This window comes from Apodemus sylvaticus, chromosome X, assembly GCF_947179515.1.
Source record: "Apodemus sylvaticus chromosome X, mApoSyl1.1, whole genome shotgun sequence".
Classification (NCBI taxonomy): Eukaryota; Metazoa; Chordata; class Mammalia; order Rodentia; family Muridae; genus Apodemus; species Apodemus sylvaticus.
In genome coordinates, this window is record NC_067495.1 from 33017375 (window position 1) to 33026533 (window position 9159).

General features: G+C 39.5%; 1 pseudogene; it reads left to right on the forward strand.

Moving 5' to 3' along the window:
* Positions 1-745: 745 nt before the first annotated feature.
* Positions 746-1801, forward strand: LOC127674410 (actin, cytoplasmic 1-like; annotated as a pseudogene).
* The last annotated feature ends 7358 nt before the right edge of the window (positions 1802-9159 follow it).

Sequence of the window (9159 nt, forward strand, 5' to 3'; positions counted from 1 at the left end):
ACATGAGATATTATTGATCTCAGCACTAAAAGTCCCGTAGTTTATGTCTTCCTCTGTACTAGGAAAACCAAGATGGCAGTTTACCCTAAATAAAGTTAAATTACTTCACAAAATCCTATTTATAAGGCAACTAGTCTAAATGGGGAGATGATATAGATCTGTGCAATGAAAAATTTAATAATCAAATTAAATAATATTGCTGATAACAGTGTCAAAGTTAGGTTAGACACTCAATATAAAGTACTAGTTATTACTTAAGTACTGAATCTAAGGGCTGGAAAGATGGTCCAGTAGTTAAGAGCATATACTGCTCTTACAGATGGTCTGAGTTAGTTTCTAGCACCCATTTTGGGTAGCTCACAACCAACTACCTGTAACTTTAGTTCCAGGGAATTGAATGTCTTCTTCTGACCTCCATTGGATCCTGCACTCAGGTGTACACACCTATCTGCAGATAGATATGCTACTGACATATACATAATTAAAAATAACTCATTTAAAAGTATTGAACCATGGAGGTATAATTCAAGAATTTGATGCCTATTATATAAGCTAATTATTATATTAGTAAGTCTCTAGAAAATCCATACTTCAGAAACAAAGTTATTAGAATGTAGACTTTTCCAGAATTAGTAAATAGTTAAATTGAAATTAAAACTCAGGTCTTGGTCAAGTCTGTATACCTGAAGGCACAGACCTCTAGCCACCAGCAGGCTGCAGGTCTACATCTACTACCAGTTCAACCATGTATGATACACTACTACTGTTTTTTGTTGTGAACAATGGTTCTACCATAAGCAAAGCCAGCTTCACCAGTGAGAGTGCTTCCAGGACCAACTTCTCCATTGTGAATGACATGAGTTGCCAGGGTGTGTTGGTTAACATGAGTCAGAGAACAATTGCCTGAACAAATAGCCCCAGAACAAGAGAGGAGTCCTCATTCTGAAGTATCCCATCTAACATGGCATTGTCACCAACTAGGAGGACATGAAGATCTTGTACCATATCTTCTACCAGAAGGGGCATATGGATCCTGAGGAGCACCCCATGCTGCTCATCAAGGCCCCCTTGAGCCCCAAGGCCAACTGTGAAAAGATGGCCCAGATATGTTTGAGACCTTCAACACCTCAGCTATGTATGTAGCTATCTAAGCCTCACCATTCCTGTATGATTCTGGTAGCATCACTGTCATTGTGATGGACAATAGAGACGGGCACTGTGCCCATCTATGAGGGCTATACTCTCCCCTATGCCAACATACACCCGAAACTGTCTGGTTAGGACCTAACAGACTACCTCATGAAGATTCTGCCTGAGTGTGCTTGACATCAAGAAGAAGCTGTACTGTGTTGCCTTAGACTTCAATCAAGAGATACCCATTGCTGTATCCTCTTCCTTCCTAGAGAAGAACTACTAGTTGCCTGATGGACAAGTCATCACTGTTGGTAATGAGTGGTTCTGTTGTCGTGAGGCTTTCCTCCAGCCTTCCTTTCTGGGTATGGAATCCTGAAGCAGCTACAAAACTACACCCAATTCCATCATAAAGTTTGACATTGATATCCACAAGACCTCTATGCCAACATAGTGCTGTGTGGTGGGAGCACCATGTACTCCGTCATAACTGATCAGATGTAGGAGATCACTGCTCTGACTTCTGGCACCATGAAAATCAAGACAATTGCTCCTCCTGAGCACAAGTACTAAGTGTATTGATGTCTCCATCTTTGCCTTGCTGTCCACCTTCCAGCAGATGTGGATCAATAAGAAGGAGTAGGATGAGTTGGGACCCTCTATCCTGTAAATCAAATGCTTCTAGATGAACTGTTACTAAGCTGTATTTTTAACCTTTTCTCTTTTTATTAATAAATTATTTTATTTATTTATATTCCAAATGTTGCCCCACTTCCCAGTCTCCCCCTCCCCAGAGTTATTCACTCCATCTCCCATGCCCTTTACCTCTGAGAGGGTGCTTCCCCACCTACCCACCTACCCCACTTACCCACCTACCCATCCTACCTTAACCCAACCAGCATTCCTTCTTCCCTAGGGCATCAAGTATCTATAGGATTAGGTACATTCTCACCCATGGAGGTCAGGCAATGCAGTCCTCTACTACATATGTACCAAGGACTACTAACTTCCTTTGTATGCTCTTTGGTTGGTGGTTTAGTCTCTGGGAGCTCTGAGAGTTCTGAGTTCATTGATACTGTTGCTCTTCCTATGGAGCTGTAACCCATTTCAGCCCCTTCCATTCTTCCCCTAACTCTTCCAATGTTGGCTGTAAATGTCTGCATCTGTCTGAGTGGACTGCTGGTAGAGCTTCTCAGAGGACAGCCTTGCTAGACTCCTGTCTGCAAGCATAACATAGTATCAGTAATAGTGTCAGGCTTGGCTGATCACCCTTGGGATAGATCCCAGGTTGAACCAGTTACTGGTTGGCCTGTACCCTGACTTGAGATCAGTTTAATAAAAGGGTACACCTTATAAACAAGTGAAAACCTCGGCTCTTTTGAATTTCAAAATTTCCAGTATAGTAGATGGTTTCAAAATAATTTTGTGATCACAATGTGAGATCCTTTTCATATACCATTCTCCCCTAGAGCCTGGCAAGAAGCCTGCATAGCATCCCAGAGTGCTGCAGAACTAAAGCTTGGAGGAAGATCCAGTTTTCTTGGCTTCTAGCCAAGGGCCAATGATGTAATGGCATTACTGATCTCATGGTTTGAAACAGTTGGTGAAGGTTTGAGTAAAGCAATGATGTTTGGGCTGTTTCTTTTTTCTTTCTTCCCCAAACTTCTTAGTTGGTATTTTCATCTATCTAGTATATAGCACCATTGGAAGACTGGGTTGTTCATCAATTAGACTGGTCTTAAGTGTATGACAGAGATGTTTTCCCTGGTTTTAACCTGCCATTCCATTTATAGGTCTGATCCTACTTTCAGGTTAATATTTGCCAAATAATGAAGTCTATGATGTCCTGAATCCCCATCATATTAAAATTGTTGATGCTATACTATCACCTTAGGATCTGAAGTAGGCCAAGAGTCTATACTATGGTTATTTTTCCACTATGAAGTTGAAGGTACTTTATTCTTTGACCAAATACTATTTCTTTTTAATTTTCCCATTGTATATAGAATCATTGTATAGAATCAATGTATATATACATTTTTCTACTTTGCTACATAGAGGCAATTTCACACAAGTTTATGTTGACCACATTCTACCCATAACCTTTTCACTCTTTCCTTTCCCCTACATCCTAGTCCCCTTTATTCTTTTAAAGAGTTTTATCTATAATTTAATGTGATATACTTATATGATTTTTTGCATCTATATAAAATCTAAGAACCACAAATGAGAAAAAATTTACTTATCCCTCTGAGACTGGCTTAATTTACTTTATATGGCTATCTCTAGTTGCATGTATTTTTTCCTGAAAAGAACAAAAGGACTAAAGAACTTTTCAAAAAGTCAAATGAAATTCCACTAATATAGAAACTTCCTAAAAGATATACATATACATAAAGAAGAAGAGTTTAAATGGAATTAATTGGTAACTGTGAGATATCACAGGCTAATAAATTAATAGCCCAGTTGCAGGAGTGGGTTCCCATCTTTGGTACTGTTAACAAGTGATATCTTAAAGAAGCCCATTCCTGACCTCTCTGGGTATTCCAAGTAAAAGCACAATATTTGTCTTTTTCATCTGAGTTACTTCATTCAAAATAATTGTTTCAACTTCTGTTTATTTTTGTATCATAATCTTATTGGTCTTAACATCTGAAAAATAATTGAATGTGTAAATATATCACATTATTATTACCAATTTATCAGACGATGGACATCTAGAATTTTTTTCTAGTTTCTGGCTGTTACGGATGAAGCAGCAATGTACATGGATGAGCAAGTGATCTTGTAGTTGGGTGCAGAGACCTTTGTGTGTATCTGGATCTTAAGGTAGATTGATTCCCAACTTTCTGAAAAATCTCCTCACTGATTTTCATAGTGGCTATATACTTTAGAACTGGCAGTTCCCTTACCTACATCCTCACCAGCATGAGCTGTTGTTTGTCTTATTAATTTTGGTCATTCTGACTGGTGTAAGATGAAATCTCTTATATTTTTGGTTGTGAGCCTAGCCTTTAATGGCTGAGCCATCTCTCCAGCCCAAGATGAAATCTCAAAGTAGTTTTAATTTGTATTTCTCTGATGACTAAGTATACTAAATATTTTAAAAATCTTTCTGAGCCATTCATAATTTTTAAAGAACTCTTAGTTTCGTTCTATGCCACAGTACTAAATGGGGTTGTCTGTTTTCTTGATGTTTAGGTTTTGATTTTCTTGGTTTGGAGTCTTTGTTTATCTATCTATCTATCTATCTATCTATCTATCTATCTATCTATCTATCTATCTATCTATCTATCTATCTTTCCATTTATTTATGTTTTACTTTTAGACAGAGTCTCATTGTATATCCCATGCAAGTCTTGAACTCACTATGTAAATTAGGCTGGCCTCAAACCCAGGGATCTACTTGCCTTTCCTTGGGCACTGGGATTAAAGGCATGCACCATGATGCTAGGCTAGTTTTATCCGTCCATCTGTCTGTCTGTCTGTCTGCCCCCCCCCTCTCTGTGTGTGTGTGTGTTTGTCTGTGTTTAAAATTCTGTGTATATTCTAGACAGTAACCATCTGTCAGATGTATAGCTGGAAAAGATTTTTCTTCATTTTGCAGGCTACTTCTTAATGCAAACAATGGTGCCCTTTGCGGTAAGAACCTTTTTAGCTTGATTAGATGTCATTTATTAATTGTTGACCTTAATGCTTGTTCTAGCAGGATCCTGCACTGAAAGTCTTTTTATTTACTAATGAGTTTAAATATAGTCACCGCTTTCTTCTTTATCAAATTTAGGCTATCAAATCTTTTCTTGATATATTTAAAATTTTTATTATTATTTTAATTTATTTACATTTCAAGTGTTATCCTCTTACCCAGTTTCCCCTGCTTCCAGAAACCCCCTCTCCTATCCCCCACCCTGCTTCTATGATGGTGTTCCTACCCACCTACCCACACCCACCTACCTCCCTCAATTCCCCTACACTGGCACATCTATCAAACCTTCATAGGACATACCTTCCCACTGATGCCTGATAAGGCTGTCTTCTGCTACATGTGCAGCCAGAACAATGTGTACTCCTTGGTTGGTGGCTTAGTCCCTGGGAGCTCTGGCGGGGGTTGGGAGCATCTGGTTGGTTGATATTGTTCTTCCAATGGGATTGCAAACTCCTTTAGCTCCTTCACTCCTTGCTATAACTCCCCCATTGGGGACCCTGTACTCAGTGCAATGGTTAGCTGCAAACATCCAACTCTGTATTTGTAAGGCTCTAGCAGGGCCTTTCAGTAGACAGCTATATCAGGCTCCTTTCAGCAAGCCTTACTTAGCATCTACAATAGTGTCAGAGTTTGGTGACAAATGGGATGAATCCCAGGTGGGACAGTCTCTGGATGGCCTTTCCTTCAGTCTCTGTTCTACACTTTGTCTCCATATTTGCTCCATATATAGGACTGTTTCCCGTTCTAAGAAGTACCAAAGCACTGGAACCATGGGTCCCTCATGGGTACTCTTTGGTTGGTGGTTTAGGCCCTGTGAGCTCTGGGGGTACTGGGTGGTTCATATTGTTGTTCCTCCTATGATGCTGCAAACCACTTCATCTCCTTGGGTCCTTTCTCTGGCTCTATTGGGCACCCTGTACTTAGTTCAGTGGTTGGCTGAGAGTGTCCCCCTCTGTATTTGTCATGCAATAGCAGAGCCTCCCAGGTGACAGCTATATCAGGCTCCTGTCATCAAGCATTGTTGGCATCCACAATAGTGTTTGAGTTTTGTGACTGCATATAGGTTGGATTCCTAGGTGTGACAGTCTCTGGATGGTTTTTCCCTCAGTCTCTGCTCCACATTTTGTCTCTGGATTTCATCTTGTGGGTATTTTGTTCCCCATTCTAAGAAGGACCAGACTATCCCTACCTTGTTCTTCCTTCTTCTTAACCTTCAATTGGTCTGTGAATTGTATCTTGGGTATTCCACACTCCGGGCTAATATGCACTTACAAGTGAGTGCATACCGTGTATGTTCTTTTGTGATTAGGTTACCTCACTCAGGATGATATTTTCTAGTTTCATCAATTTGCCTAAGAATTTTATGAATGCATTGTTTTTAATAGCTGGGTAGTATTCCATTGTGTAAATGTACAACATTTTCTGTATTCATTCCTCTGTTGAGGGGCATCTGAGTTCTTTCCAGCTTCTGGCTGTTATAAATAGGGCTGCTATGAACATAGTGGAGCATGTGTCCTTATTACGTGCCGGAGAATCCTCTGGATATATGCCCAGAAGTGGTATAGCAGGGTCCTCTGGTAGTATTATGACCAGTTTTCTGAGGAACCACCAAACTGATTTTCAGAGTGGTTGTTCCAGCTTACAATCCTACCAGCAGTGGAAGAGTGTCACTCTTTCTTCACATCCTCGCCAGCACTTGAGTTTTTTTTTTTTTTCCTTTTGATAGATATTTTATTTTATTTTATTTTATTTTTTTTAAACATTTTTTTTTATTCGATATAATTAGCCATTCTGACTGGTGTTAGGTGAAATCTCAGGGTTCTTTTGATTTGCATTTCTCTGAGGACTAAGAATGTTGAACATTTCTTTAGGTGCTTCTCAGTCATTCAATATTCCTCAGTTAAAATTTTTTGTTTAGCTCTGTACCCCATTTTTATTTATTTTTTTCTTTTTATTTTTTTATTTATTTTTATTCGATATATTTTTCATTTACATTTCAAATGATTTCCCTTTTTCTGGTCCCCCACCCCCCGAAAGTCACATAACCCCCCTCCCCTCCCTCTGTTCTCCCACCCATCCCTTCCCACTTCCCTGTTCTGGTTTTACCCTATACTGCTACACTGAATCTTTCCAGAACTAGGGGCCACTCCTCCGTTCTTCTTGTACCTCATTTGATGTGTGGATTACGTTTTGGGTATTCCAGTTTTCCAGGGTAATATCCACTTATTAGTGAGTGCATTCCATGATTGATCATTTGACACTGGGTTACCTCACTTAGTATGATGTTCTCCAGCTCCATCCATTTGCCTAAGAATTTCATGAATTCATTGTTTCTAATGGCTGAATAGTACTCCATTGTGTAGATATACCACATTTTTTGCATCCATTCTTCTGCTAAGGGATACCTGGGTTATTTCCAGCTTCTGGCTATTATAAATAGGGCTGCTATGAACATAGTGGAGCATATATCCTTATTACATGCTGGGGAATCCTCTGGGTATATGCCCAGTAGTGTTATAGTGAGATCTTTCAGAAGTGACATGCCCAGTTTTCTGAGGAACCGCAAGACAGATTTCCAGAGTGGTTGTACTAATTTGCAACCCCACCAGCAGTGGAGGAGTGTTCCTCTTTCTCCACATCCTCGCCAACACCTGCTGTCTCCTGAGTTTTTAATCTTAGCCATGCTGACTGGTGTAAGGTGAAATCTCAGGGTTGTTTTGATTTGCATTTCCCGGATGACTAGTGAAGTTGAGCATTTTTTAAGATGTTTCTCCGCCATCAGAAGTTTTTCAGGTGAGAATTCTTTGTTTAACTCTGTACCCCATTTTTAATAGGGTTATTTGGTTTTCTGGGGTCTAACTTCTTGAGTTCTTTGTATATATTGGATATTAGCCCTCTATCTGATGTAGGGTTGGTGAAGATCTTTTCCCAATTTGTTGATTGCCGATTTGTCCTTTTGATGGTGTCCTTTGCTTTTCAGAAACTTTGTAATTTTATGAGGTCCCATTTGTCAATTCTTGATCTTAGAGCATAAGCTATTGGTGTGTTCTGTTCAGGAACTTTCCCCCTGTACCGATGTCCTCAAGGGTCTTCCCCAGTTTTTTTTCTATTAGCTTCAGAGTGTCTGACTTTATGTGGAGGTCCTTGATCCATTTGGATTTGAGCTTAGTACAAGGAGACAAGGATGGATCAATTCCCATTTTTCTGCATGCTGACCTCCAGTTGAATCAGCACCATTTGTTGAAAAGGCTATCTTTTTTTCCATTGGATGTTTTCAGCCCCTTTGTCAAGTGGCCATAGGTGTGTGGGTTCATTTCTGGATCTTCAATCCTGTTCCATTGTTCCGCCTGCCTGTCACTGTTTGTGCCCCATTTTTAATAGGGTTATTTGGTTCTCTGGAGTCTAACTTCTAGATTTCTTTGTGTATATTAGATATTAGCCCTCTGTTGAATATAGGATTGGTAAAGATCTTTTCTTAATTGGTTGATTGTCATTTTGTTCTATTGACAGTGTCCTTTGCCTTATAGAAACTTTGTAGTTTTATGAGGTCCCATTTGTCAATTCTTGATCTTAGAGCATAAGCTATTGGTGTTCTGTTCAGGAAAATTTCCTCTGTGTCCATGTGCTCAAGGCTCTTCCCCACTTTCTTTTATATTAGTTTCAGAGTGTCTGGTTTTATATATAGTTCCTTTATCCACTTGGACTTGAGCTTTGTACAAGGAGATAAGGATGGATCAATTTGCATTCTTCTGCATGCTAACTGCCAGCTGAACCAGCCCCATTTGTTGAAAATGTTGTCTTTTTTTCACTGGATGGTTGTAGCTCCTTTGTCAAAAATCAAATTACCATGAGTGTGTGTCTTCATTTCTGGGTCTTCAATTCCATTCCATTGATCTACTTGCCTGTCACTGTACCAATACCATGCAGTTTTTATCACAATTGCTCTCTAGTACAGCTGGAGGTCAGGGATGGTGAGTCCCACAGAAGTTCTCTTAATGTTGAGAATAATTATCACTATCCTGGCTTTTTGTTATTGCAAATGAATGTGCAGTTTGCTCTTCCTAACTCTATGAGTTGGAATTTTGAGTGGATTGCACTGAATCTGTATATTGCTTTTGGCAAGATGGCCATTATTACTATTTTAAACCTGCCACTCCTCGAGCATGGGGGATCTTTCCATCTTCTGAGTTCTTAGATTTCTTTTTTCAAAGACTTGAAGTTCATGTCATACAGATCTTTCACTTGCTTGGTTAGAGTCAAACCAAGATACTTTATTTTTGTGTGTGTGTGACTACTGTGAAGGGTGTCATTTCCCTAATTTC